The 25,999-nt window shown below is 50.4% G+C and overlaps 5 long non-coding RNA genes across 17 annotated transcripts; all 5 read left to right on the forward strand.

Moving 5' to 3' along the window:
- Positions 1-742: 742 nt before the first annotated feature.
- Positions 743-2,607, forward strand: LOC136018760 (uncharacterized). Of its 2 annotated transcripts, XR_010614560.1 has the most exons (4): positions 743-831; positions 917-970; positions 1,082-2,084; positions 2,440-2,607. It is a non-coding gene; the product is annotated as an uncharacterized LOC136018760 (long non-coding RNA). The 2 variants fall into 2 exon arrangements; XR_010614559.1 differs by having other exon boundaries at positions 1,082-2,607.
- Positions 2,608-3,659: 1,052 nt separating this feature from the next.
- LOC136018916 (uncharacterized) lies at positions 3,660-8,929 on the forward strand. Its single transcript, XR_010614640.1, has 3 exons — positions 3,660-3,835; positions 8,664-8,764; positions 8,873-8,929. It is a non-coding gene; the product is annotated as an uncharacterized LOC136018916 (long non-coding RNA).
- On the forward strand, positions 8,919-13,039 carry LOC136018914 (uncharacterized). Of its 5 annotated transcripts, none has more exons than XR_010614637.1 (4): positions 8,919-9,004; positions 9,774-10,100; positions 10,228-10,471; positions 10,604-13,039. It is a non-coding gene; the product is annotated as an uncharacterized LOC136018914 (long non-coding RNA). The 5 variants fall into 5 exon arrangements; XR_010614636.1 differs by having other exon boundaries at positions 9,774-9,926; positions 10,040-10,100; positions 10,228-13,039; XR_010614635.1 differs by having other exon boundaries at positions 10,228-13,039.
- Positions 13,040-15,920: 2,881 nt separating this feature from the next.
- LOC136018833 (uncharacterized) lies at positions 15,921-23,302 on the forward strand. 8 transcript variants are annotated; one of them, XR_010614602.1, is made up of 5 exons: positions 15,921-16,026; positions 18,485-18,658; positions 18,994-19,122; positions 19,678-21,546; positions 22,432-23,302. It is a non-coding gene; the product is annotated as an uncharacterized LOC136018833 (long non-coding RNA). The 8 variants fall into 8 exon arrangements; XR_010614599.1 differs by lacking the exon at positions 15,921-16,026 and adding an exon at positions 16,415-16,597; XR_010614597.1 differs by lacking the exon at positions 15,921-16,026 and adding an exon at positions 16,415-16,597 and having other exon boundaries at positions 18,489-18,658.
- Positions 23,303-23,313: 11 nt separating this feature from the next.
- LOC136018835 (uncharacterized) lies at positions 23,314-25,518 on the forward strand. The gene is made up of 2 exons (XR_010614604.1): positions 23,314-25,147; positions 25,336-25,518. It is a non-coding gene; the product is annotated as an uncharacterized LOC136018835 (long non-coding RNA).
- The last annotated feature ends 481 nt before the right edge of the window (positions 25,519-25,999 follow it).

The raw sequence follows: 25,999 nt of genomic DNA on the forward strand, positions 1-25,999 counted from the left end.
CAAGGTCCGGATGGCAGGAAGGGGTTTGAAATGTAGCATGGGGCTGAGGGAAAGGCAGGGGGTTACTCTGTAGCATGAGCTTACATGGGTAGGGCAGCTACAGCTTGACTGTGTTAGGGAGGGAGGGTGTCACCCACAGCCCTTCCCTCAGTGACCTGGGTCAGGGGTGGGGCAAGCCCCCAGCTGGGATAAGAGCACCCTGACGATCCACAGCTGGGTCTTGTTTCATCTGGTTCTGGTTCATTGCCTGCTCCCCAGCTTTAATTTTCTGGCTTTCATTGGCTTAGACTCATATTCAAGACTGGCAGACAGTGCAGGCTCCTTCTCACACAGACTGGCTCAGACTCATACTCACGTTTAAGCTGCACAGACATTCTCTGGCGCTGACTTCTCCTCACACTCGCTTAGGCTCAGTCTGACACTGACTGGCTCATGCATCCACACAAATCTCAAGTTGATTCTAACACAGAATTCCTGGTTCTGACTACCTGGCTAAGACTCCCTGGCTCAAACTCATCCTTACACTCGAGCTGAAAAATAACATTCAGATAACTCAGTCAAGGTGAGCCATGCTTGGAACACCCCAGTAGCAACTTATTTCAGGGTCGGCCAAAGCTTCTGTTTTTCTCTCCATGAGTGCCTGTTTCCATTTCTTTTTTAGGTGCCACACTTAAATCAAGAGACGTGAAGCTGCCAGCTGAGGAGGGCTGTCAGAAGGTTGTCTGCGTGAGTGGTGAGTAAGAGCTGAGAATAACATGGCAAAGGGCTCAGTAGTAGTGTTGGTTATTGCAGGTCTTGCGTTCTACTTCTGGAGTCAGATGAGTATTTGAGGTGAGTCGGAGAGGTAACAATAATGGTTGTGGGGTTGGTCATTTTCTACAAGCACCATGGTCATTTCTTTCTATTGTGCTCCTAGGTCCTAGAGTGCAGGAGAAGCCCAGCATTGTATTCTGCAATAGATTGGGAGTAGGTGAGCATAATGTAAAGGCGAAGTAGAGTTACAGGAAAGGCTGGCATAGATGGCTGGGATGCTGGAGATGACGGCCAGCACAACGTGTTGCCCTTTTTTTGTTTCTGTCAGATGATGAAGAGCAACTTGGCAAGGGGAGCAACATGGCTGTCATCTGCTGTGGGAGTTCCGAGCAGTGAGGCCGCCTCGAGACACACGGCACTACGCACGCTAAGTAGAGGGCCTCCTGTAGGAGGAGAGGGTGTGGGGGACATTGTCAGAATGGCAGGAAGGGGTTTGAGATGTAGCATTCCAATGTAGTATTTGAGCCAGAATGTCTGAGGACACAGTAGAGGGTGCCTGGAGGTAAATGGTCAGCTCTAGTGAAGGTAGTGCCTCAGAGTTAAAAGACAGGATGCAAAAGTGCCATTTGTGGGGCTTAAGTGTGGGGTGTTGTGTCGGGGACAATAGGTAATGGTCGGTGGTGAAACACACAAAGGTAGGAAAGTACTGTTTGTTCTCTTTGGCTCCCTCTTGTGGTGTACTGCTTTGGCTTTTCCCAAAAAGTCCAGCTTTGGTGCCTACCCAGGAAGTTGTGCTTTAGAACTGCCTGGAAAAGTGCTGACCCTTGCAGACCTTCCCAGATATTGTTGGCCACTTCTTGCGACGTGGGCTGGCCCCCTGCGTCGCAATGAGCGTGCCTGCTTGTGAGTATGGAAGCCCAAGCCTCATGCTAGGTGAGGGAGGCAGAAGCTCATCCCACCCAGGTGACCGTTGCCTGCGCGGGGACGCCCGCTAAGGTTGAGCCTGCCACCTCACACGGCCATGATGATTCTCGGAGCTGGTTTGTGTATGGTCCTCACAGGGTCCTTGGGGTTCATAAGTCTGTTCTCATGGGTTCAGCAGTAGCAGTCTTGTTTTCTCTTTCTTAGTAGCTGGTGCAGCACTGTGTTTTGACTTCCAGCCTGGGAACAGAGCTGATAAGGCAAATGTTTTAGTCTGACCAAGGACTTTCTGATCCTCATGCTCTGCCAGGGAGGAGGGAAAGCCGGGAGGAAGCAGAGAACAGGACACCTGACCCAAGCTAGCCAAAGAGGTATTCCGTACCACAGCACGTCATGCCCAGGATCTAACTGTGAGTTACCTGGAAGGGCTAGAGACTGCAGGGTGGGATGAGGTATGGGTTGGTGCTCGGTTTGGCTGGGGGGCAGGCGAGTTATCAGTCGACTGGTGGTGAGGTGTTGTATTCTCTTCCCTTGTTATTTCCCTTATTATTATCATTATTGGTGGTAGCAGTAGTGACTTGTGTTCTACCTTAATTAATAACTCTTCTTAACTCAACTTGCGGGATTTGCATTCTTTTCGATTCTCCTCTCTGTCCCCCCAGGAGTAGGGGGAGGGCAAGAAGGGGGGGAGTGAGAGAGCAATTGCGTGATTTATGGCTGACCTTGTATAAACCACCACGGTTGATTTACTATTAATCTTGTCAGATCTGTTGTTATCTCAACCTTTCGAGCTCCACGTTGGGTGCCAAAAAGAACCCATGACAGTAAGATAAGCAACCATGAGAAGTATCCTTCACTATCTCTATAGTATCCCATGTTAATAAACTAGTTGAGAGTTCTCTGTTTGTCTCTAGTTTTCTTTTAGCTGGAGCTCTTGCGCTCTGGAACGTAGGTGGTGGGTTTCTATAATCAGTGTAGCTGTCTACTCCTCGTGATCTGTGTGAATGGACAGAAGAGCTCTAGGAATAACCTTGTAATTAATGAGTCAGGGCCAGAGAGTCTGCTTGTGAGTGGGTGTGATAGTATATCAAGAGTCAGTGTCTGAGCCAGAGTGTCTGAGTGTCTCCGTGTCTCCAGGCTGCTTTCATATCTCTGTTATCTTGGCATCCCGTTTCATTGGTTAGGACATTGTCTGTGCATTTTCATGCTCGTGGGTCTTGAATTTTGAGTCGTGCTCATGGGTCTTCATGCTTTTTGCATGTCCATCATGTCAGGTTTTGTGGTTGTTTTTGGAAACACATGGTCATGTCGGACTTTGTTCTCAGGCTCCTGAGGAGACCTGTTGCGTTGCTCTTGCGGCTGTGCAGGTGATCTGGGTGGATGTAGTGTTCCATCTGGGAGGTAGTCTACTTCTTCAGATTTTTCTCTCTTTTCGGTTTCTCAGAGTCTGTAGTGTTCTTTGTGTGTGTGTGTGATTGCCTTGAGTTGCTCTGCTCATGGTCAGTAGTTGGGCCAGGTGGAGCATCTGTAGTGCAAGTCTATGTGTACTATGATTAGCGGCAAAGCTTGTGCGTTTTCTTGGGATGGAGGTTACAGGTTCTGGGCTCATCAATAGTCTTTAGAGATAAAAGGTTGTGTGGGTATTAACTGAGTTGTTTTTTAGCAACTCGGTGGTAATTTTGCAGTTGTTTTTTCAGATATCTGTTATGAATCAGTTGTCAACGTGATGAAAGTAGTCTTGCATCAAGGAGCTGTGGCAGAGATGCACAGCAATCGGTAGAGACTCGCACAGACCCCACAGCGATCACATAACGACCACACCATGATGGGCTGGGGGGGGCGGTGTGGCGCCCGGGTGTCTCGCTGCTGCCATCTTGTGTCCAGAGTTCGGTACTGCAGCCCGGGCTCCGCGCATGAGCCGTGGTGCTCCCTTTGTCCCCGCTGCTGTCCCCGGAAGTGGCCCGTGTCACGTGGTGGCCGCCGCGGTTGCGGGTTGATGTGCGGGCATGTCCGCGGGGTGCTCGTGGCCGCAGCCCGGTGTTGGCGCGCCGGCTCCGGTCCCTCCGCGCGCCGTTTCGGTGCCGCATGCGCAGCGCCCGGGAGCAGCATGGCGGCGGGCAGGGTCCGGGTCCGGGTCCCGGCAGCGGCGGCAGCAGCTGAGGTCCGAGCGCGCCGGGGTTATCGGGGAGGCGAGCGGGCCCGGCGGCCCGCCCGTCCGTCCGTGCCTTGGGCGGGCGCAGAGGGGCGGCTCCTGCCCGCTGGCTGCCCGCGCGGGAAGCCTCACAGCGCCAGGGGCTCGGTACTGGGGGGAGTAAAGACCCGGGGCGGGGGTTACCCGGAGGTCCTTAATTCACACTGTGCCTTCACTGGCAGGGGAAGGGGCGGAGGTGGAAACACCCGATTAGGAAGCAGCCACGGAATTCCCTGTTTCTTTCCTCTGATCTAAACGTGCGGGTGGTTTGGAAATGAGCCTGTTCACTGGAGCTTGAAGGTGCTGAGAGATCTGGAGCCTGAAATTCTCCCTCCATGAAATGAGTCAGGTCTGCGGCAGCAGGGGCAGGGCTCATTGCCCTCCTTTTGTTCTGCAAGTAGACCTTGCCGCGTTGTGCTCTAGGGGACCCCAGCCAGCTCATCGCAGCCTTTCCCTTGAGACTGTCAGTGAGGACTTCAGTTGCTGCTGCTGCTCCCCTGGTTTCCCCTGGTTTGGACACCGGCCTTGCTGCAGTAGCCATCAGGTTTCTTCATAAATGCTTGGTATTCTGGATGCAGAGACAGCGTTGTGAGGGAGCTGATCCAGATCTCAGTCTGTCTTGGGAGGTGCTTGTAGCAGGAGATGCATCGAGCTACCAGACTGGGTGGCTTTAGGGCTGCTCTGTTTATGCTGAATGATTTAAAGTCTCAACCTGTTGCTTTTTTATAGATGCAGTGCTATATCTGACGAGTCTCGCAGTAACGCATGTCTGGGTTTTGCTTACCTGATGTGCTGAGGGTCTCTGTGGGTCCCTATGGGGCTCTGTGGGCCCCATAAGCTCTGTCCCACATCTGTGCCCCATAGAACTGCGCCGCGGCCTTGTGTAAGGAGCTCCAGTGCCAAATGGGCCCCATGGAGCCCCCCCGAAGTGCTGCGCTTTGAGGTCAGGGAGGACTTCACTATGGGGTGGATGAAGGAGGTGGGAAATGGCGGTCAAGGGGGCTTATGGGTGTTTATGGGGCGCTATGGGGCGTCTGTGGAGCGCTATGGGGCGTCTGTGGAGCGCTATGGGGCTCCATTGGGTGTCGATGGGGGGTGCAGGCAGGGATTTGCAGTGTGGCCTGCAGGGGGCGGTAAAGGGCCACGGGGGGGCGGTCAGCCAAGGACACACCACCCCCCCTCCTGGGCTAATGGGGTCCAGTGGGGATGTGGGTGTCTGTGCGGGGCTATGGGGGGTCTATGGGGTCTCTGGGGTTCCCTATGTGGTCTCTGTGGGGCTCTATGTGTCTCTGTGGGGCTCTATGGGTCCCTTTGGGGTCTCTATGGGGCAGCCCCCCATCCCCCTCTTTCTGCCCCACAGCTCCAGACCCAGCTGGAGCACTCGGAGGCCCCCAGCCTCCTGCCCCACATGCTAGGGGGGTTGCTGGGGGGCTCCTGCTCCTGGCGTTGCTCTCTGTGGGGCTCCACAAGGTGCGCTATGGGGCAGGCTTAGGGCGCAAGACCCATCTATGGGGTTCTGTGGGATCTCTATAGTCTCTCCAGGGCCTCTATGGGTCTCTCTGGGGCTCCCTCTGGCCCTATGGGGCTCTATGCAATGCCCGTTCTCCCCACCAGGCGTCACCCTCACCGCCGTCTCCTAGCAACACCCAATCCCCTCCCTCCTCCCTTCTCTCACGTCGCGTCTTTGCGTCACTTCTGAATCACGGTAATTCTCTCGTGCCATATTTCTGTTCCGCCAGCAATGCCGAGAACACGTGACACTGTGCCCCTGTACCTGCTGACGTTGTGATTGCTCTGGGGTTGCAGTACCCTGAACTGCTGTCTTGGGCAAGCGCATTTCCCCTTCCCACTTCCCAGGTTGTCTTAAAGCAGCTTCAGAAGTGTTTGTGCATTGTCTGTCTGTGCATTACAAACCAGCCTTTGAGATTAATTCCTTGTCATTAGAGTATGCTCGGCATAGAGCTTGGTTTAAACGCTTCTCTTGCATTTCCAGGGACGGATTTTGCCTTTCTTAGGCTGCTTGTTGGTGGAAGCTTATAAATTAGTTACTGACTTAGTACGCCCAGCTCATTGATCCCCAACCACTGTCATTTTCATGTCATGGTCTTTGTTAGTACTTCAGTTTTCCGAGTCCCCCAGCTCCTGGGTTGTGAAAGTTTCATCACTGTACAGAAAGCGCTTTGCATCATCCTCAGATGTTGTCCACACATTCCTGGTGTCTGTATCGAGGCAATCACTAGCAGTATTGACCATGAGCAGGCAAAATGAAGCCCGAAGGGAGCTGAGCTCATAACATCTCTTTGGTGCGATGCTTCCCATCTGCAGCTTGGCGCTGTGGTCGCCAGACAAGGGCAGCTGTGTCTCCCATGGGCCTGGTGAGGCTTCAAGGGAGGGACATACCATGTTACCGGGCGCAAAACAGCTGGTTGTGATGGTCGTGTTCACCAGGATATGTCAGAGCAACTCAGCACCAGCTACCAGGAGGCAAAGCTGTGAATAAGTGTTACCTGCAGAGACCTTGTGCGGCTCCTGGTGCGGCTCCTGGGTCTTTGTGTGACTCCTGGACAGCACTGGGTCAGGTTCCTCGTGCTTTTCTTTTCCCCACCTCGGCTCCGTACCAGCTACCCTCTAGGCTCTTGCAGCTCCTTATGGCTCCTTTCTTCCATCCAGTTGCAGGTTTTATACCCTCTGTGTCGGGCCAGTGATGCTCACTTGGTGGTGTCCCCTGCCCCAGCAGTTCTCGGCCTTTCTCAGCCCTGTGAGCGCTGTCGCCGTGTGGCACAGTGCAGGTGACGTGGGCTGTTTCCTCCCTTCCTTGCTGGCAGCTCTCCGCCGGGGTAGTCTGGGGACACTGCTGGGAACCGTCACCTGTACGAAGAGCTGGGGCTCTGGTGGTCTTTGCCCCCGACCCTGTTTTGTCTGACTTACCTAAAAGCCTTGTTGCTGGTGTGAGATTACATGTGCCAATTCCTTTAAAATTCTGGACTTTCTGGGTTCTTCATCCTTACTGAAAGCTGTGACAAAGCAATAGGGTGGTTTTCAGGCCATACCTGGACAAGTTTGCTGGTTTTAGCAGCAGCAGCAGTACTAGGTGATCTCACTTCTTTGCTTGTAATTTGTAGGTAACTTGTCATGTCTAAGGGAGGAATTTGCTGAGACCTGTTTGATCTTTGTACTTCTTAATCTCTAAGATTTGACTGTGTTTTGTACAGTCGTTTTTCCTTCCCTTGTAAGCTCTGCCTGGTGTCCTGCTTGAGGTTGTTTCTCGGCCAAAGAAAGCCCTTCTCGTGAGGTTTTCTTGTGCTCCTGGTACGGTTTGCTAATAGACAGGTTTGATGGGCTTCCTGCCTCCTTTTTCTGTCGGGCAAGATCTCTGCCTTGTCTGCCTTGCAGGTCTGTCTGTACTCTAGCCGTCTTCCTACTCCCACAGCATCAACACAGTGAAATAATGCCTCATGCCAGCCCCTGCCTTTTCTGCTTAGAAGGGCCCAAACTGCTGCATTTGATGGCTGCTCACACAGAAGCAAGAATCCGGATTGCTTTCCTTGTGTGTTCTTTTGCATCTTATTTGCGTCCCCCCCGCTCCCCACAGCCTGAGTTTTTACTGCAGCATCAATTTCCTCATTTAAAGTTTAAGCCATTGCCAGCATCTTTTCCTTTCAAGGGACAGAGAGGTTCTGTCTTGCTGAAGCATTAGCAGAATGCAGTGGTCCGGCCCTGCTTGTTGGAGCTCTGATGGACTGTGGCTGCCACTCCCTCCTATTGCGAGCGAGGTTCCTGTGCAAGGAAATCGGAAAGATGCGTGGATCGCAGTGTCGCTCTCCTCCTGGTTTGCTATTGCAGTGCTGTGTGATGGCTGCTAGTTTGTCGTGGGCCAGGTTGCATGGTTTCTTGTGGCAAAGGCGCTGTTCCATTTACTGGGAGCACTCACGGAACTGAGGTTTTGTTCTGACTGAAGGCGGGTGTCGGAAACCCACCGTTAACAAACATCATTATAGCTTGGCATGTAAAGCAGATAATCACGTTTGTCCCAGGTAGCGTCTGCATCTTCAGGTAATCAGGAAGTTGCTTGCTCGTTTTTGGGTTACAGTGTAAGTAGCCTGTTGTAAGGCAGCTTTTATATCGTGCTAGCTGAGTCTCTCTGCGCAATCTCTGGTATAAGTTTAGCATTAGTCATAGAGGTCTCTGATGTATAATGGCGATGAATGAAAGTTTATTTCTAGATATAATACTATGACATAGCTTTATTATCACTTGCTAAAAATGCTTCCTTTTTTGTTTTCCTAGAAGTCAGCGCAAACAACAAAAACCATGACTTCACGATGACTGGGATTGCGACGTCAACAGATTTCTAGTTGACAATGAGAAAAAGAAACACTTAATGTTTTTAATGTAGAACACGAACAGTGGGAGGCCTCAGTTTGCGTCCTACAAGAGAAAAACACTCACTCCACACAGCTCTAAATGCAGCAAGCTTGGCTCTGTGTAGGAATGCTAACTATAAATGGTTGAGCACATTTACACTGGTTTTGGCATCGACAGGGAGTAAAGGGTTGTCTGTGTGGTGCTTAGCTGCTGGCTGGGCTGAAACCATGGAAGCTGTTTAGTTTATTTAGTAGAGCGCCTCGCCTGTGGTCCTTCCTGGAGTAGAACACTCTGAGCTTGGGGAATGAGAAATTGCTCTGAAATTCTTTGGTTACGAAACAGTAGCAAATGGTATCTCAACAGCAGGTTTTATTTGCCATCCTAGAGGGCCTATCCAGGAGGCCACAGACACAAACACATTACTGTTTTTCAGTATTTCAGAGTAGACAACTTCAGTGGAGCTCACTGGAAATTGGGCAGGGTGCCCCATGTCAACAGGCAGAAACCAGGAACGTGACAGGGGTTGCAAAACAAGTAAGTAGTTTGCTTTCTGGGTTAACGGTAGGAGAACGGGTTGATACGGCTCAACCTTTGTCTCTCTTCAAAGTAAGGAACATTTTCATGGTAATCTGTTTGGAATAGGCATTCATTATAACCAGTGAAATGCAGAAGCCCAGAAGGGGATCCCACAGGAGAGAGCGTTTTTGAAGGCCCTCTGTGCTGTTCCTGAAAGCAGAAGGTGTCTTCCTTGCTGAACCCCTCTCGCCTGGACACGTAAGTGATGCCCGTCGTGAGCATTGACAGCACACCGTAAAGGCGAACGGGCTAACGGGGACCCTAAGCCTTTTGCTTTCCAAGGGTAGTTAATAGCAGTGTACTTGCTGACAGCTGCAAGGGCGACAAGGCTCACACAGCCGCCTTAAGCAGCGGATGATTTTTCAGTTCAGGCACAGTTTGTGTCTGGTTTCTTTCGCTCTCTTTGAAAACGTACTTTAAAAGGCAGAATGAGGACCTTCATTCAGTGTGAGGGAAGGGACCTGGACTGAGCAGAGGGAGGAGAAGAAGAAGAAAACAGGGCGGGAAGCATGGTGTACAGCGTGGCATTTTCTGCATCGCCTGCCCTCAAACCTGCCACATGTGTGGCAACAGCCGTGGTTTTCCCTCTCAAAGGGATGGGTAGCTGTCAGCAAAGATGTAGTATGTATGCTGCACAGGTAGGAGACTAGACTTGGGCAGGGCAGTACTTCACGGGGGTGTTAATGCAACCATGGGCGCTGCTGGCCAGGCCCTGGGCAGCGAGCTGACCTGGCAGGGAAGCACAGCCAGAAAGAGTGAGCGGACACACTGCCTCTGGGGTCGAAGAGCTCTGGGTGAGGGCCACAGCGCTTAGGTGAGGGGCTTTTCCTCGCTGATTCCAAACAGCATAAAGAAATCTGGAAACTGCCTGCTCTGCCCTTGCTGCTGTTGTTCACAGCTCTCAAATACAGTGACCTAAGGCACAACACTTTGTTCTTTTCTTTTCTTGAAACCTGTGTTCTTTCAGGCTCATCTGTCACCGCATCCCTTGAAAGCGGTAATGACACCACCCTAACCACGGAACTGCTTCAGAAGACCCTGGGAGTGGATGCAAGGGCTCATTTGGTCATAAAAGGGGTGTTTTTTGAATCACTTGTTTCCCGTGTTAGAATAAAAGAAGGTAAATAAAAGAACCCTTCTGTTTCAGAGCAGTGTGCTCTCGCGTGGACACTGTGCGTGCCGGAACAGACCCTTTCGGGAGCTCCAGAAGATTTTTTAACCTCTTTCTTTCAGCTGCAAGACCAAAAAGAAAAGAGAAGTTTCTGCTAATGGGAAGCAACAGAGGAGAGCGGAGGTATGTCTGGTAATTGTAGCAGATGCTCCTCGGACGTTGCCAAGAGAGGAAATCCATTTACCCTCTGCTTTCACCAATTGGTCTGTAGTTTGCCTGTAGTTACCCTCCCCGCTTCTGCATTTTACAGAATCCTGGAATGGTTCATGTTGGAAGGGACCTTAAAGCTCATCCAGTTCCAACCCCTACCCACAGGCGGGCAGGGACACCTCACACTAGAGCAGCTTGCTCCAAGCCCCTGTGTCCTACCTGGCCTAGAACACTGCCGGGGATGGGGCAGCCACAGCTTCTCTGGGCACCCCGTGCCAGCGCCTCAGCACCCTCACAGGGAAGAACTTCTGCCTAAGAGCCCGTCTCAGTCTCCCCTCTAGCAGGTTAAAGCCATTCCCCCTTGGCCTGTCCCTACACGCCCTTGTCCAAAGCCCCTCTCCAGGTTTCTTGTGGCCCCTGTAGGCACTGGAGCTGCTCTAAGGTTTCCCCCCCTTAAGGAACCTTTTATTCTCCAGGCCGAACAAGCCCATCTCTCTCAGCCTGGCTGCGGAGCAGAGGTGCTCCAGGCCTCTCAGCATCTCCATGGTTTCCTCTGGCTCACTTGCGCGGCTCCACGTCCCTCTGGAGTTGGGGCCCAAGATCTGGATGCAGGACTTTGTTTCCTCTTACATTGGCATAAATGCAGAGTGTCCCTTCAACAGCTGGACAGATCTAGATCCTCCTATAGGAACACCTGGGGCCGGTAAATCGGAGCAAAACCACGTCCTCTGCTTGAACAAGGACGGAATTATTTTGTTCAACTTGCTTGCGTGCTTAATTCAAGAAGTTTTTTTCCCTTCCAGTCAAGTACATTCATGTAATTGAAAGCATTGTCACAGGAAATCTCAGCTTGATTTGCTTTCCTGATTTGAGACCATTGCATTGCTTTTTGCCTAAGCAGCAATCGGTTTGCTTGCAGGCTGTTTTGCAGCAGCTCTGCGGGGAATTACCACTGTTTTTCTCATCATCCTGTTGGATGTTGTAACAATGCAGCTCCCCAGTTTCCTCTTGACGTTTGGGTACTGCCAGCAGAGTTTACAGCTCTTGGTATTGTCTTTGTTGAATTAGTACCCATGCAGTCTTTCCAACCCGATGGGAGTCCACCAGAGTACTCCCTGTGTGTTGTCCTTGTTTACGATGTCTTCCGTCTAGGTGATGTGCGTGACAACTTGACAAAGCGTTGCTATCCTGACCTGCTTGTGTGGGCGGAGACTCGTGGGGCAGTTTCAGGGCTCAGAGTTGATTTTCCTGAGGGGGATCCCAGCTCTGCAGCAGAGGAGCTGCACTGCTGAGGAGAAGGCAAGGGCTGGAGGGAGGGAGAACCGGGCACTGCAGGTCAGTCCCATTATTTTTCTGTAATGAGGGTGGTAAAGCACTGGCACAGGTTGCCCGGAGAGGTGGTGGATGCACCGTCCCTGGAGACATTCGAGGCCAGGCTGGATGTGGTTCTGAGCCCCCCGATGTAGTTGGAGATGTCCCTGCTCGTTGCAGGGGAGGCGTTGGACTAGGTGACCTTTAAAGGTTCCTTCCAGCCAAAACCGTTCTGTGATCCTATGGTTAGAACCCCAGGGCATGCAGGTGTTTCCCTGCAGCTGCTGAGGGTCTCTTTAAAACCCCAAAGCCACAGCTACCCTTCTTTCTTACGGAAGGGCTTCTCCTCCTCACGCTCTTTGGTGTGTCTGGTGCGATTGTGCCCTTGCTGAAGCTCGTCTTTGGTACCTTGAGCTAAAGTGCTTTGCTGACATGAGGTTAAGTTCATCTGGAGGAACATAGTGTAATGCAGCCAGGGAGGGGAAACTGGCTTGTTTGAAATACTGAGGTCTGCTCAGCATGTGGTTCTCGTTAAATGTTTGCTACCACAGGTACCGGTACCAGTGGGAGTAACACCCAGCTCTGGGCAAATTCGCTTGCATTTCAGCCTATTTGAACTGGTCACTTACCAGCATAGCGAGTGTCACGTCCTGAAAGCAAGGCTCCTCTGGTGCAGCTGATGGACCCCTGAGCCCAGCAGGAGGCCTGAGGCTGCTTTGCCATCTGCCTATAGGAACAATGGCACTTGAACCGCAGCAGGGTGTAGAGCTTTCGTGTGCGTAACCCCAAATGTATCTACCTTTCCTAGCCTGCCAGGCACGCAGCATCAGTGCGGGTTTCTAGTTCCCTGAAGGGTATTATCTGCCAAACATTTTACAGTGACAGGACTTCCGCTGTACCACAGCTGACGGGGGGCTCACAGACCAGAGCACACGCAGCCTAGTCCACAGATTCGCTTTCCCGGCAGCCCCGGGCACCACTCGCAGGGACAGAGATGTGTATTTAGCCCCCGATTTCAAAGAGGTGCCATAACAGCGCGGTGCCTGCAGGCAGACAGCACATTTCCAAGGGACCCCTCTCTACTGCTGCCTTTGCCGCAGCCTGGTGATCACAGAGCCCCGCAGGTGATGTGGGCTGCCCGGCGCGCAGTGTGCTCATGAACCCAGCCGTATAGGGACAAGGTCCTCGGGTGCCACAGTGAAGCACGGCAAAGTGGCACAGGAGGAAGAGGTAAGGCCACTGAGGATGTGAATGGAAAACTCTTGCTACTCAGTGCACACGCAGCAAGTGCTCTGCCTCTGCGTTCCGTGCACGCAGCAGCATCCCCTCCTGTTCGGTGGCTGGTGCCAGAGCTTATCTGCTCCGTTGGTGGCATTCGTGTCGCCACGCAGCTAGACATTGATGGGTGGCTATAACAGGTTGCTGCTCAGCTGCTCGCCTTAGAGAAAGGATTCCCTTTGTGCAGCTGCCTCTCACAGCTGGATGACTGCTGCAAAGGTTTGGAGCTCCACGACAGACAAGACTATTTATATTTAAAGATTCCTGCTTTTAATGAAGTCAGATAGTTGTCCTGAAAAAATAAAGACCTTATCAAGCCAGGAGCACATTGCTTTTGTCTTCTCTAATACTCTCTTACAATCTCTTCCCTTCTTGTCTGTCTTCCCTTCCCTTCCCGTCTCTTGTACTCTTTTCTCTCCTGTTCTCCTCTATTCTCTTAGTCTCTTCCATTTTCTTATAGTCTCTTCCCTTCCCTTCTGGTTCTGTTTTCTCAGATTCTTTTATATTCTCTTTCCATCTATTCTCCTAGTCTTTTCTAATCTCTATTCTCCTCCCTTCTCTTGTATCCTTTTGCATTTTCTTCTATTCCCTTTACTCTCTTCTCTTGTCCTGTATTCTCTTAGTCTCTTCCTCTCGCTTATATTCTCTTCCCTTTTATTCCCTTCTCTTTTCTTTTAAATTCTCTCCTCTTACGTTCTCTTCCCTTATCTTAGATTCTCTTATAGTCTCTTCTCATATATTCCTTTCTCTTCTATTCCCTTCTCTTTTGCTCTCTTAAGAGTCTCTTCCCTCTTTTATATTCTCTTCCCTTTTTTTGTAGTCCTACATTTTCTTATTTTCTCCTCTATTGTCTTACAGTGTATAGTGTTTTCACTTATTCCTGTCTCTCTTCTATATTTGCTTACATATTGTTCTCTTAGATTCCCTTCTGTTTTATTTGCTGGTATACTCTTACAGTCTCTTCTTTTCCTTTTCTTAGATTCTCTAATTTTCTCTTCCCTTTTCCTGTATGCTCTTCAATTTTTCTCTCTTGGCTTCTCTTAGATTCTCTTCTCTACTCTTGTAATCTTAGATTCTCTTCTATTCAATGATACTCTCTCCCCCTATATTCTCTTCTTAGGTGCTCTTTAGCTCTCTAATCTTAGATTCTGTTAGATCTCTTACGTTCCCTGGTATTCTTTTCCCCTGGATGCTCTTCTCTAGTAATCTCTTAGGTCCTCTTCCCTTCTATTCTCTTCCCCGTATTCAACTGTATTCTTACCTTCTCTTCCATTAGATTGTCTCAGAACCTCTGCTCTTGTAATCACTCTCATTCCGAAGGAAGGAAGGAAGGAGGGAGGGAGGGAAGGAAAAAAGGAAGGAGGGAAGCAAGGAGAGAGGGAAGGAGGGAGAGGAAAGAAGGAGGGAGGGCAACAAGGAGCCATTTACGGCCATTTCTATCCCATTTTTGCCCTGTTCTCACCAGTTTAAGCCATTTTTTGGCTATTTCTCACCCATCTTAAACCTTTTTTTCCCATTTCTAAACCATTTTTGGCCATCTCTAACCCAAATTTGGCCACTTCTAACCCATTTTATGCCATTTTTTGCCACTTCTAACGAATTTCTGACCATTTCTAACCCGTTTTGAGCCATTTTTGGTAATTTCTAAGCCATTTTAAGACATTTTGGCTTTTTTTTTAACACATTTTTCCCATTTCTAGCCCATTTTAATGTTGGCTGGGGGGGGTGTTTGTATTTCTGAAGTGGTTTTGGCCATTTCCAACCCATTTTTGCCAAATTGAGACCCATTTTAACGCTTTTAACACTTTTATGCCCACTTCTAAACCATTTTGAGCTTTTATTTGCAATTTCTAAACTGTTTTCGCCGTTTCTAACCCAGTTTTGGCCACTTCTAACCTGTTTAATGCAATTTTTTTTTCAATTTCTGCCTCTTTTTGGCCCGTTTCTGACTCCGTTTAAACCACTTTTTTCTTTTTCTAATGCATTTTTGCCCATTTGTCACCAGTTTTAAGCCAGTTTTGACCATTTCTAACCCATTTTTCGCCACTTCTAACATCATTTATGCCATTTTTAGCTCTTTGTAACCCTTTTGTGTCCGATTCTATCCTCTTTTAAGCCATTTGGCCCTTTCTAAACCATTTTTCTTCATTTCTAACCAATTTTTTGCCACTTCAAACACATTATTTCCCATTTCCTACCCATTTTAAGCCATTTTTTTTCTGTTTCTAACCCGTTTTCCCCCATTTCTAACCTGTTTTAAGCCATTTTTGTCTATTTCATTGTCTATTTCTAAACTGGGACGGCTGCTGCCATCATGTGGCCAAAACGCGGTACTGCAGGTGTTGGAGATGGGGGGGGGCAAGTGAGTGGCTCAGTGCAGCGCTAGCTGCTGCCATCATGTGGCCAAAACGCGGTACTGCAGATGTTGGAGATGGGGGGGCAAGTGAGTGGCTCAGTGCAGCGCTAGCTGCTGCCATCATGTGGCCAAAACGCGGTACTGCAGGTGTTGGAGACGGGGGGCTGGCAGTGAGTGGCCCCGTTAAGCATCGACACCCCCAGACTCCCAGTGGCTGAGGCGCCTGTCAGTCACTCTCAGTCCCGCCCATTTTCCGCTCCGCCCCCCCCACGGCGCCCATTGGCTGAGGCGCCTGTCAGTCACTCTCAGTCCCGCCCCGTTTCTGCTCCGCCCCTCCACGGTGCCCATTGGCTGAGGCGCCTGTCAGTCACTCTCAGTCCCGCCCCGTTTCCGCTCCGCCCCCCCACGGTACATTGGACCCCCCGAATGGAATAAACCCCCATCACTGCAGCCGCCTGCTGGTGTTATTTGGGATGGAGGGACCCCAAACATTTGGGGGGGGGCTTTGGGGGTTCCCAAACGCTTGGGACCTGTTGGGGGGGGGGGTTGGGTTGCTGGGTTCGGGGGGGGGGGGTCCAGAATTCGTCCCACTCTGGACTCGAACCCGCGTATTAGCGGTTGCCACGTGATTAGAGACGTGCTAAAGGGGGGTATATCCCATAATCCTCCTCACTAAAGGAGGGATATATCCCATGAGCCTTTGCGACAGGGAGAATATCCCATAATCCTCTGCGGTATGTAGGACATATAGTCCCTTTATCCCAGAGGATCATGGGATATACCCCTAGCGCGGAGGTTCATGGGATATATTCCCCTAGCGGAGAGGATTATGGGATCTATTCCCCCTTTTAGCGCGGAGCATTATGGGATTTATCCCCCTTCAGCGGGGACTAAAAACGGGAGTGTGGGGGTGGGTGGTGTTGTTTGGGGTGCGGTGATTCGAGAGAGGAGCAGGTGAGTAGAGGATTGGGGGGGCAATCCTCTGAAGAAAGGGGGTAACAGCTGATTTGGGGCTGATTCCCCCACAAAGACCTTCCCATGAAGGGCTGTGCTTGCGGAGCCGGAGCCGCTGTGGTGGCCCCAAAGTACTCCAACCCCCTTCGTTCTGGGTCTGCAAGGGTTGGGGCGGGGGGGATGCCGGGAGGGGAAATCCCCGCAAAAATCGGTCCAGCGGGGGTATGGGGGAGGCGCCGTGTGGCGCCCGGCGCTCTCGCTGCTGCCACCCTGTGTCCGGAGTTCGGTACTGCAGCCCCGCCTCCGCGAATGAGCCGCCGCGGTCGTCCCCGCTGCTGCCCCCGGAAGTGGCCGGGGTCACGTGGTGGCTGCTGGCTTCCGGTGAACAATGGCTGCGGGGGACCCGCATTGGGGTGCGGGTGGGCTCGAGGGGTGCTCGTGGCCGCAGCCCGGCGTTCGCGCGCCGGCCCCGGTCCCTCCGCGCGCCGTTTCGGTGCCGCATGCGCAGCTGCCGGGAGCAGCATGGCGGCGGGCAGGGCCCGGGTCCGGGTCCCGGCAGCGGCGGCAGCAGGTGAGATCCGAGCCCACTGGGAGGCCGGGGTTATCGGGGAGGCGGGCCCGCTCGGGCGGGCGCAGAGGGGCGTCTCCTGCCCTCTGGCCGCCCGGCGCGGAAAGCTTCACAGCGCCCAGTGCGGCAGGGTTGCGGCTGCTGGGGATGAGCCGGGTGAGGAGCCCCCGGCGCGCTTGATTCTGCCTTCGTCTCCGTTGATGAATCGCAGGCGCCTCGGAGGCTCCTGACCGGCATCCTGCGCCCTGCCGCTGTGCTTGTCTCTCCCCTTTTGCCCTGGTTTCAGCTGCAGCAGAGTTAATTCTCTTCCTAGGATCTGGTGCAGGGCTGAGTTTTGCCTTTCCTCTGAGAATAACGCTGGTAACGCACTGACGTTTCAGTGGTTGCTCGGTTCCTCGTGCTCTGCCAGTGAGGAGGGGCACAAGAAGCCGGGAGGGAGCAGAGACAGGACGCCGGACCTGGGCTAGCCAAAGGCGTACGTACCGCAGCACGTCGTGCTCGGTACTGGGGGGAAGTAAATAAACGGGGGGGGAGGGGGGGCGGGTGACCCGGAGGGCCCTTAATTCACACTGTACCTTCATTGGTAGGGAAAGGGGGGAAGATGGAAATAGCCATTTAGAAAGTAGCCAAGGAATTCCCTGTTTATTTCCTCAGATCTAAACTTGGAGTTAGTTTGGAAATGAGGCTGTTCACTGTAGCATTAAGATGCTGAAACTGGAGACTGAAATTCTCTCTCCATGAAATGAGTGAGGTCAGCAGCAGCAGCAGCAGGGGCAGGGCTCATTGTGCTCCTTTTGTTCTACAAATAGACTGTGTTGTGCCCTGGGGGATCCCAGCCAGCTCATCACAGCCTTTCTGTTGACTTCAGTTGCTGCTGCTGCTCTTCTGGTTTCCCCCACTTTGGACACCAGCCTTGCTGCAGTAAAGTCATCAGGTTTTTTCATAAATGCTTAGTATTCCAGATGCAGAGACAGCGTTGTGAGGGAGCCGATCCAGATCTCAATCTGTGTTGCAGGGTGCTTGTAGCAGGAGACGCATCGAGCTACCAGACTGGGTGGCTTTAGGGCTGCTCTGTTTATGCTGAATGATTTAAAGACTCAACCTGTTGAGAACAGGCAGAATCTTTATGTGCTCTGCTGCTGATTTGCCCTGGCCGTCGATCTGAAGGCCTTAGATGTGGCAGCAGTTGGTCTAAGGGTTGCTCATGGAATTTTCTGCCATCTAAAAATTATGCCGTCTGAAGATGAAACGGAGTTTGTCTCGTTAAAGCTTTACAAACGCCCTTTGAATCCTAGTGCTTTTAATGTATGAGACAGCTGTGGATGGCCCAGTGCGCAGCCTGTGCATCCAGCACCCCACAGGACAGAATATGTCTGACCTGGCTGGTCGCTGCGTGCGGCTGAAAATGAGCGTAGTGTCACAGGAGGTTACTTGAGGATGAATTGAAAATGTTCCAGGACTTGTTTCTGGGAAAGTCTCTTGTTTCTAGACTGTCCTGGTGCTCTGTGGACAGGCTTCTGGCCATGTGTTGCCTGTGCAGGTGTCCAGCAGGCCCCTTCCTTTTCTTTCTTTACTTATGTCCTTTTAGGTTTCGATTTCAGAACTCTCTGGCAGACATTTGGTACCCCAGCTTACTGTTTAACTACAACAGCAGTTTGCAGTGGCTTAATTTCATAGGTTGTATAAAGATAGCATTCTTTTTAACTGCAGAGCGTGTCTGTCTGTCCTGGGTTCAGCAGTAGCAGTCATTTTTTGCTGCTTCTTAGTAGCTGGTGCAGCGCTGTGTTTTTGACTTTTGGCCTGGGCACAGCACTGATAACACCGATGTCTTTAGTTACGGCTCAGATGTTTAGTCTGAGCAAGGACTTTCTGAGCCTCATGCTTTGCCAGGGAGGAGGGGAAGCCAGGAGGAAGCAGAGACAGGACACCTGACCCAAACCAACCAAAGAAGTATTCCATACCACAGCAAGTCATGCCCAGGATGTACCTGAGAGTTACCCAGAAGGGCTAGTTCACTGCATGGTTGGTCAAGGTATCGGTAGGTGTTTGGTCAGGCTGGATGAGGTGAGTTTTCGATTGGCGAGTGGTGAGGTGTTGTATGCTCTTCCCTTGTTATTTCCTTTATCATTATTGTTGGTGGTAGCAGCAGTGATTTGTGTTATACCTTAGTTACTAAACTGTTCTTATCTCAACCCGTGAGAGTTATATTCTTTCAATTCTCCTTCCCGTCCCTCTGGGAGCAGGGGGAAGAAAAGGGAGGAAGTGAGAGAGAGACTGCATGGCTGATTTATGGCTGACTGGGTTTAAACCACGACACTGTCGCCCAAAGATGGCGTTGTCTTTAAGCACAGAGTGTGCATGTTGAAGTTATGGTATTTCAAACCCTTCTTTTCTCGCAGCTTTGTGTCTCAGAGAGCCCAGGCAGGTTTGTGACCTACGCTGACGTTCAGGCTTCCTACAGATACAAACCCAATCAGTGGAGTTACTTCAAGCAGTTCTGCAAGACTTACGTTAACAGTCCTCACAAGGTCCGTACGTATCAGGAGGTGATGGAGTACTTCCATGTGGTTGTGGTACTGTGGCAAGTATCCTATAGTACTTAAGTACTCCACAGTGGTAGAGCAGAGCGTGTCAAACCAGTTCTTAAGGCTCCTGAGTTATGTGCTTAATGAGTTATGTGCTGAGTTACGTATTGCTTAATTTTGGGCACAGAAAGTAAGTGATTACATCAATTAGATGCTGTAGCTGGGAGAGCTAGTGCCTAGGTTTAAACATGATTAAGCGAGAAGGGCTTAAATGGCAGCGAAATTTAGTAAGAATCCATCTGTGCTGGTACTTGGCACCAGATGTAGCAACCTGAACTATCTAATCAGGGTGTGCTTAGTCTGCATTCACTTGCACTGATCTTGCTTTTCTATGGATGTGATGTTATAGCTGACTAGTCTTGCAGTAATGCGTGTTTGGGTTTTGCTTACTTGACGTGCTGAGGGCAAAACACTTCACTTGTCAAGGTTTAAAACAACCCCAGCCTTGTCTTTGCACTCTTCAGAAACACTCACTTGATCTTGATTGTTTTTTAACAGGCATGTGGCATTGTTACAACCATATTAAAGGAATACCCGGATCTGACCTCACTGTTTCTCGTACTGGATTCCAGAGAGACTTCAGAGTGTACCTGCAGCTCAGGCAAACATGGTTAGCGTTTAGTGAGTGCCCTTTAAACTTGGTATCTGTTAATAAATATTCAGGAGATTCAGCCACGATCTTGTTACAGTTTCTGCCTTGGTAAATCTTCTCTGCATATGGCGCTCGTAGAAGTAAGCAAAATTCTCTTTATACTTTTTCTGCAAGGCTACTAGTGTATGTGTAAGGGGACATAATGCAGTCGCAGTAGTGATGAGAGTGAAAAACGCTTGTGTTCCTCGAAATCTACTTGCTCTGTGTTCAGCCTTCACAATGGGGAAGCAGAAGGCGATAACTAAGTCCTGATGAAGATAAGGAGAGGCATTTTTCTCTCTGTCTGTGTATGCCCCCTCCTTGAGGGCCCCAGAACTGAGATGAAAAACTCTGTGCATCTTTTGTAGACCTGTTTACATTCAGGTCACTGAATTTTCTTGAATGCTGACCTGAGGCTGTGGAATGAGCCACGACAAATGTCATCACTTGTGGTTTTCACAAGAGCTTCACTGCTTTCTCTTAAAAGGGCAGCATATTTAAAACAATCCCACTGGCACAAGACAGCCTGCAGCGTGTCATCTCTGACTATCTGGGTCTGGATTCTGAGACTGTGTCAGATCTGTGGTACCTGAAGCTAATTCCCCTGTCCCTGTGCAAACCTCCAGACACCCCACAGCTGAGGGAAACTGTCCCTTTGTCTACCACTGCCTCCCCAAAACTTCTTGGTTTCAGCTGGAGGAGCTGGAGCTGGAGGGCCTGCTGTCTCTACCGTCCACCACTGCCGGGCTGGTTTAAATGTTGTCTAACCTCTGAGGCACCCGGAATTAATGAGTGTGTCTCAGGGTCAGAGGAGGTGTGCTTCAGGCGTTTAAGACTCTGCCTTCTGGAGGTGGAGTCCAGAGAATTCTTTTACTTCCTATTGCAGCGGTAGGATTTGAACTGACACCAACAGAAATCAGACAGAAGCTGACTGTTTAAACAAGATCTGGGTTATGAATCAAACACTGTGCACAACTAAGAGAGGAAATGTTCTGGGACACTGTGCTCTCAGCTGTTTAATCTTAGAGCAAGTTTGTGTGATTCTAGCAGCACAAGTGGAAGGTGAAAATAGATGGAGAAACTTCAGTCAGCTTCAGTGTAATCATCAAGTCATTTCTGTACTGTTTTACTTAATAAATATAGCACATACACTTACTAGACTAGGATTTGTTGGTGGAAAAGTGCTCATTTTTTGCCTTTGAGCACTTAGTTTGTTCATTTTTTGTAGTTTCCCCTCATATCCTTCTGCTGATTGTGTTGTGTTTTTATACAAGAAAAATACTCTCAAATATACTGTGTTCATTTAAGGGGGGGGGGGCGGGGGGCGGGATTGAAAGCAGATTACTCCCTGCCTAACTGAGGTCAGGTTTGTTCCCTGATCTCAGCAGTGGCTACAGCTGGTTGAAAGTCAGGAGTTCTCCCATAAATCATTGCTCTCTATAAAAGGAAACCTGGCAACAGAAAGTAGCAAGAAAATGTGTTTGGGAGAGCAAAAAAAGGGTTTGAAAAATAATGTTATTTTCTTCAGATGCTTTTTTTGCTGTTATCTGTAGGCAAGAGTAAGCTTCCCTGAAGCAGTCCTTTCTGGGTTATTGTCTGGAAGTTGAGGTAGGGGAGGTTGTATCTTATTTCATGTTAAATATTTCAGGGCCTGGCTAAAGAGTGTTCTGAATTCCACTGCTAATTCTGATATTACGAAATATCCATTACCCTGGAGCTTTGTCTAGCGAAAGGAGGTAGGTCATTGTACCTAATGTTGTATCATAGAATCATAGAGAAGCATTTGGCTAACCAATGTCTCAATGTATTTTAAAACATTATTCTGCCAAAATCACAAGTGCTGTATAAAGAAAAGGGTAGAGATATTATCCAGCTGCAGTTGACGTAGGTGACAGACCTGGAGGTTACTACTCATTGTTGACTGTTCCAGTTGGTTATTTTATCTATCATGGAAAATAATCTAGTAAACCTATACAAGCAGGATACCTGCTTAACAGTAAAAGTAATGATGTATTTTTACTATTAAAAGAGAATCACTTAAGACAAACACTGTGAGATTCTGCTCTGTCACACTGAAATTTAATGAGGAGAGCTTGCCCCGGTGTGCTCATTTGTGCATTGCAAGAAAATTAATAGTGGTCAGAGCACTAGTTTTTTAAGTATTACTTAAAGAGCCTCCCTTGCAAGTGTTGTCCCTTCATCTGGTGTTTCTAGCATTTGAGCAGCACCTTCAATGCAGCCTCAGGCCTAGACAACATGAGGGAGTGTTGAGAGGCACAAGAGCCCCTAGGCAAATGTGGGTGGGAGCCAGGTTTAGAGCTGGGGTGACTGTGCAGAGAAAGGTGCAGCAGCAGAGGCTGCATTGGTGCTGGCAGCATGTGAATCCACGCATTAACCCAGCTTGCTGCAGTGGTTTTGGCTGGGGAGAGCAGCCAGGATAAAATGCTACCTTCACAGTCTTTATCTGCAGTAACTCCAATGTTCTGGTATCTCAGCCTGTATAGCCCAAATGATTGACAATAACAGGAAAGTGCAGTTTCTGTGAAGCTCTTCTCGAGGTCCAGCAGTTTGCCAGGCCTTCCCAAAACTACTTGATTTTTTTTTTTTTTTTCTGTGTGCAGGATGTTTCTCATCACAGCCCAGAGCTTTTCCAGGAGTCAAACACATCAGTTTCCCTCTCTTCCCCCAACAAAGGGGAAGTTTGTGGCCGGTTGTGATGATAGCACATGGAGAGGTGTTTCCCTGAAACAGGATGAAATGGCTGCATCCTTCCAGGAGGCTGTCTCCAAAAGGAGAATTGCCCTGTGCGCTGGAGAGCTGCCCCTACAGTGAGTGCCCATCCCCAGAGAGGGATGGGGAGCGGGGGACTTAACACCTTCCTGCCTATCACCAGGGATGGAAAAATGTCGTGGTGTGGTTTGGGTTGGAAGGGACCTTAAAGCTCATCCAGTTCCAACCCCCTGCCTTGTGCAGGGACACCTCACACTAGAGCAGCTTGCTCCAAGCCCCTCTGTCCAACCTGGCCTTGAACACTGCCAGGGATGGGGCAGCCACAGCTTCTCTGGGCACCCCATGCCAGCGCCTCAGCACCCTCACAGGGAAGAACTTCTGCCTGAGAGCCCGTCTCAGTCTCCCCTCTGGCAGGTTAAAGCCATTCCCCCTTGGCCTGTCCCTACACGCCCTTGTCCAAAGCCCCTCTCCAGGTTTCTTGTGGCCCCTGTAGGCACTGGAGCTGCTCTAAGGTTTCCCCTTAAGGAACTTTTTATTCTCCAGGCTGAACAAGCCCATCTCTCTCAGCCTGGCTGCGGAGCAGAGGTGCTCCAGCCCTCTCAGCATCTCCATGGTTTCCTCTGGCTCACTTGCGCGGCTCCACGTCCCTCTGGAGCTGGGGCCCAAGATCTGGATGCAGGACTTTGTTTCCTCTTACATTGGCATAAATGCAGAGTGTCCCTTCAACAGCTGGACAGATCTAGATCCTCCTATAGGAACACCTGGGGCAGTAAATCAGAGCAAAACCACGTCCTCTGCTTGAACAAGGACGGAATTATTTTGTTCAACTTGCTTGCGTGCTTAATTCAAGAAGTTTTTTTCCCTTCCAGTCAAGTACATTCATGTAATTGAAAGCATTGTCACAGGAAATCTCAGCTTGATTTGCTTTCCTGATTTGAGACCATTGCATTGCTTTTTGCCTAAGCAGCAATCGGTTTGCTTGCAGGCTGTTTTGCAGCAGCTCTGCGGGGAATTACCACTGTTTTTCTCATCATCCTGTTGGATGTTGTAACAATGCAGCTCCCCAGTTTCCTCTTGACATTTGGGTACTGCCAGCAGAGTTTACAGCTCTTGGTATTGTCTTTGTTGAATTAGTACCCATGCAGTCTTTCCAACCCGATGGGAGTCCACCAGAGTACTCCCTGTGTGTTGTCCTTGTTTACGATGTCTTCCGTCTAGGTGATGTGCGTGACAACTTGACAAAGCGTTGCTATCCTGACCCGCTTGTGTGGGCGGAGACTCGTGGGGCAGTTTCAGGGCTCAGAGTTGATTTTCCTGAGGGGGATCCCAGCTCTGCAGCAGAGGAGCTGCACTGCTGAGGAGAAGGCAAGGGCCAGAGGGAGGGAGAACCGGGCACTGCAGGTCAGTCCCATTATTTTTCTGTAATGAGGGTGGTAAAGCACTGGCACAGGTTGCCCGGAGAGGTGGTGGATGCACCGTCCCTGGAGACATCCGAGGCCAGGCTGGATGTGGTTCTGAGCCCCCCGATGTAGTTGGAGATGTCCCTGCTCGTTGCAGGGGAGGGGTTGGACGAGGTGACCTTTAAAGGTTCCTTCCAGCCAAAACCGTTCTGTGATCCTATGGTTAGAACCCCAGGGCATGCAGGTGTTTCCCTGCAGCTGCTGAGGGTCTCTTTAAAACCCCAAAGCCACAGCTGCCCTTCTTTCTTACGGAAGGGCTTCTCCTCCTCACGCTCTTTGGCGTGTCTGGTGCGATTGTGCCCTTGCTGAAGCTCGTCTTTGGTACCTTGAGCTAAAGTGCTTTGCTGACATGAGGTTCAGTTCATCTGGAGGAACATAGTGTAATGCAGCCAGGGAGGGGAAACTGGCTTGTTTGAAATACTGAGGTCTGCTCAGCATGTGGTTCTCGTTAAATGTTTGCTACCACAGGTACCGGTACCAGTGGGAGTAACACCCAGCTCTGGGCAAATTCGCTTGCATTTCAGCCTATTTGAACTGGTCACTTACCAGCATAGCGAGTGTCACGTCCTGAAAGCAAGGCTCCTCTGGTGCAGCTGATGGACCCCTGAGCCCAGCAGGAGGCCTGAGGCTGCTTTGCCATCTGCCTATAGGAACAATGGCACTTGAACCGCAGCAGGGTGTAGAGCTTTCGTGTGCGTAACCCCAAATGTATCTACCTTTCCTAGCCTGCCAGGCACGCAGCATCAGTGCGGGTTTCTAGTTCCCTAAAGGGTATTATCTGCCAAACATTTTACAGGGACAGGACTTCCGCTGTACCACAGCTGACGGGGGGCTCACAGACCAGAACACACGGAGCCTAGTCCACAGATTCGCTTTCCCGGCAGCCCCGGGCACCACTCGCAGGGACAGAGATGTGTATTTAGCCCCCGATTTCAAGGAGGTGCCGTAACAGCGCGGTGCCTGCAGGCAGACAGCACATTTCCAAGGGACCCCTCTCTACTGCTGCCTCTGCCGCAGCCTGGTGATCACAGAGCCCCGCAGGTGATGCGGGCTGCCCGGCGCGCAGTGTGCTCACGAACCCAGCCGTATAGGGACAGGGTCCTCGGGTGCCGCAGTGAAGCACGGCAAAGTGGCACGGGAGGAGGAGGTAAGGCCACTGGGGATGTGAATGGAAAACTCTTGCTACTCAGTGCACACGCAGCAAGCGCTCTGCCTCTGCGTTCCGTGCACGCAGCAGCATCCCCTCCTGGTCGGTGGCTGGTGCCAGAGCTTATCTGCTCCGTTGGTGGCATTCGTGTCGCCACGCAGCTAGACATTAATGGGTGGCTATAACAGGTTGCTGCTCAGCTGCTCGCCTTAGAGAAAGGATTCCCTTTGTGCAGCTGCCTCTCACAGCTGGATGACTGCTGCAAAGGTTTGGAGCTCCACGACAGACAAGACTATTTATATTTAAAGATTCCTGCTTTTAATGAAGTCAGATAGTTGTCCTGAAAAAATAAAGACCTTATCAAGCCAGGAGCACATTGCTTTTGTCTTCTCTAATACTCTCTTACAGTCTCTTCCCTTCCCGTCTGTCTTCCCTTCCCTTCCCGTCTCTTGTACTCTTTTCTCTCCTGTTCTCCTCTATTCTCTTAGTCTCTTCCATTTTCTTACAGTCTCTTCCTTTGCCTTCTGGTTCTGTTTTCTCAGATTCTTTTATATTCTCTTTCCATCCATTCTCCTAGTCTTTTCTAATCTCTATTCTCTTCTTCTCCCTTCTCTTGTATCCTTTCACATTTTCTTCTATTCCCTTCTCTTTACTCTCTTCTCTTGTCCTGTATTCTCTTAGTCTCTTCCTCTCCCTTATATTCTCTTCTCTTTTATTCCCTTCTCTTTTCTTTTTAATTCTCTCCTCTTGCGTTCTCTTCCCTTATCTTAGATTCTCTTATAGTCTCTTCTCATATATTCCTTTCTCTTATATTCCCTTCTCTTTTGCTCTCTAAGAGTCTCTTCCCTCTTT

The sequence above is a fragment of the Lathamus discolor genome, chromosome 8 (genome assembly GCF_037157495.1).
Source record: "Lathamus discolor isolate bLatDis1 chromosome 8, bLatDis1.hap1, whole genome shotgun sequence".
NCBI classification, from domain to species: Eukaryota; Metazoa; Chordata; class Aves; order Psittaciformes; family Psittacidae; genus Lathamus; species Lathamus discolor.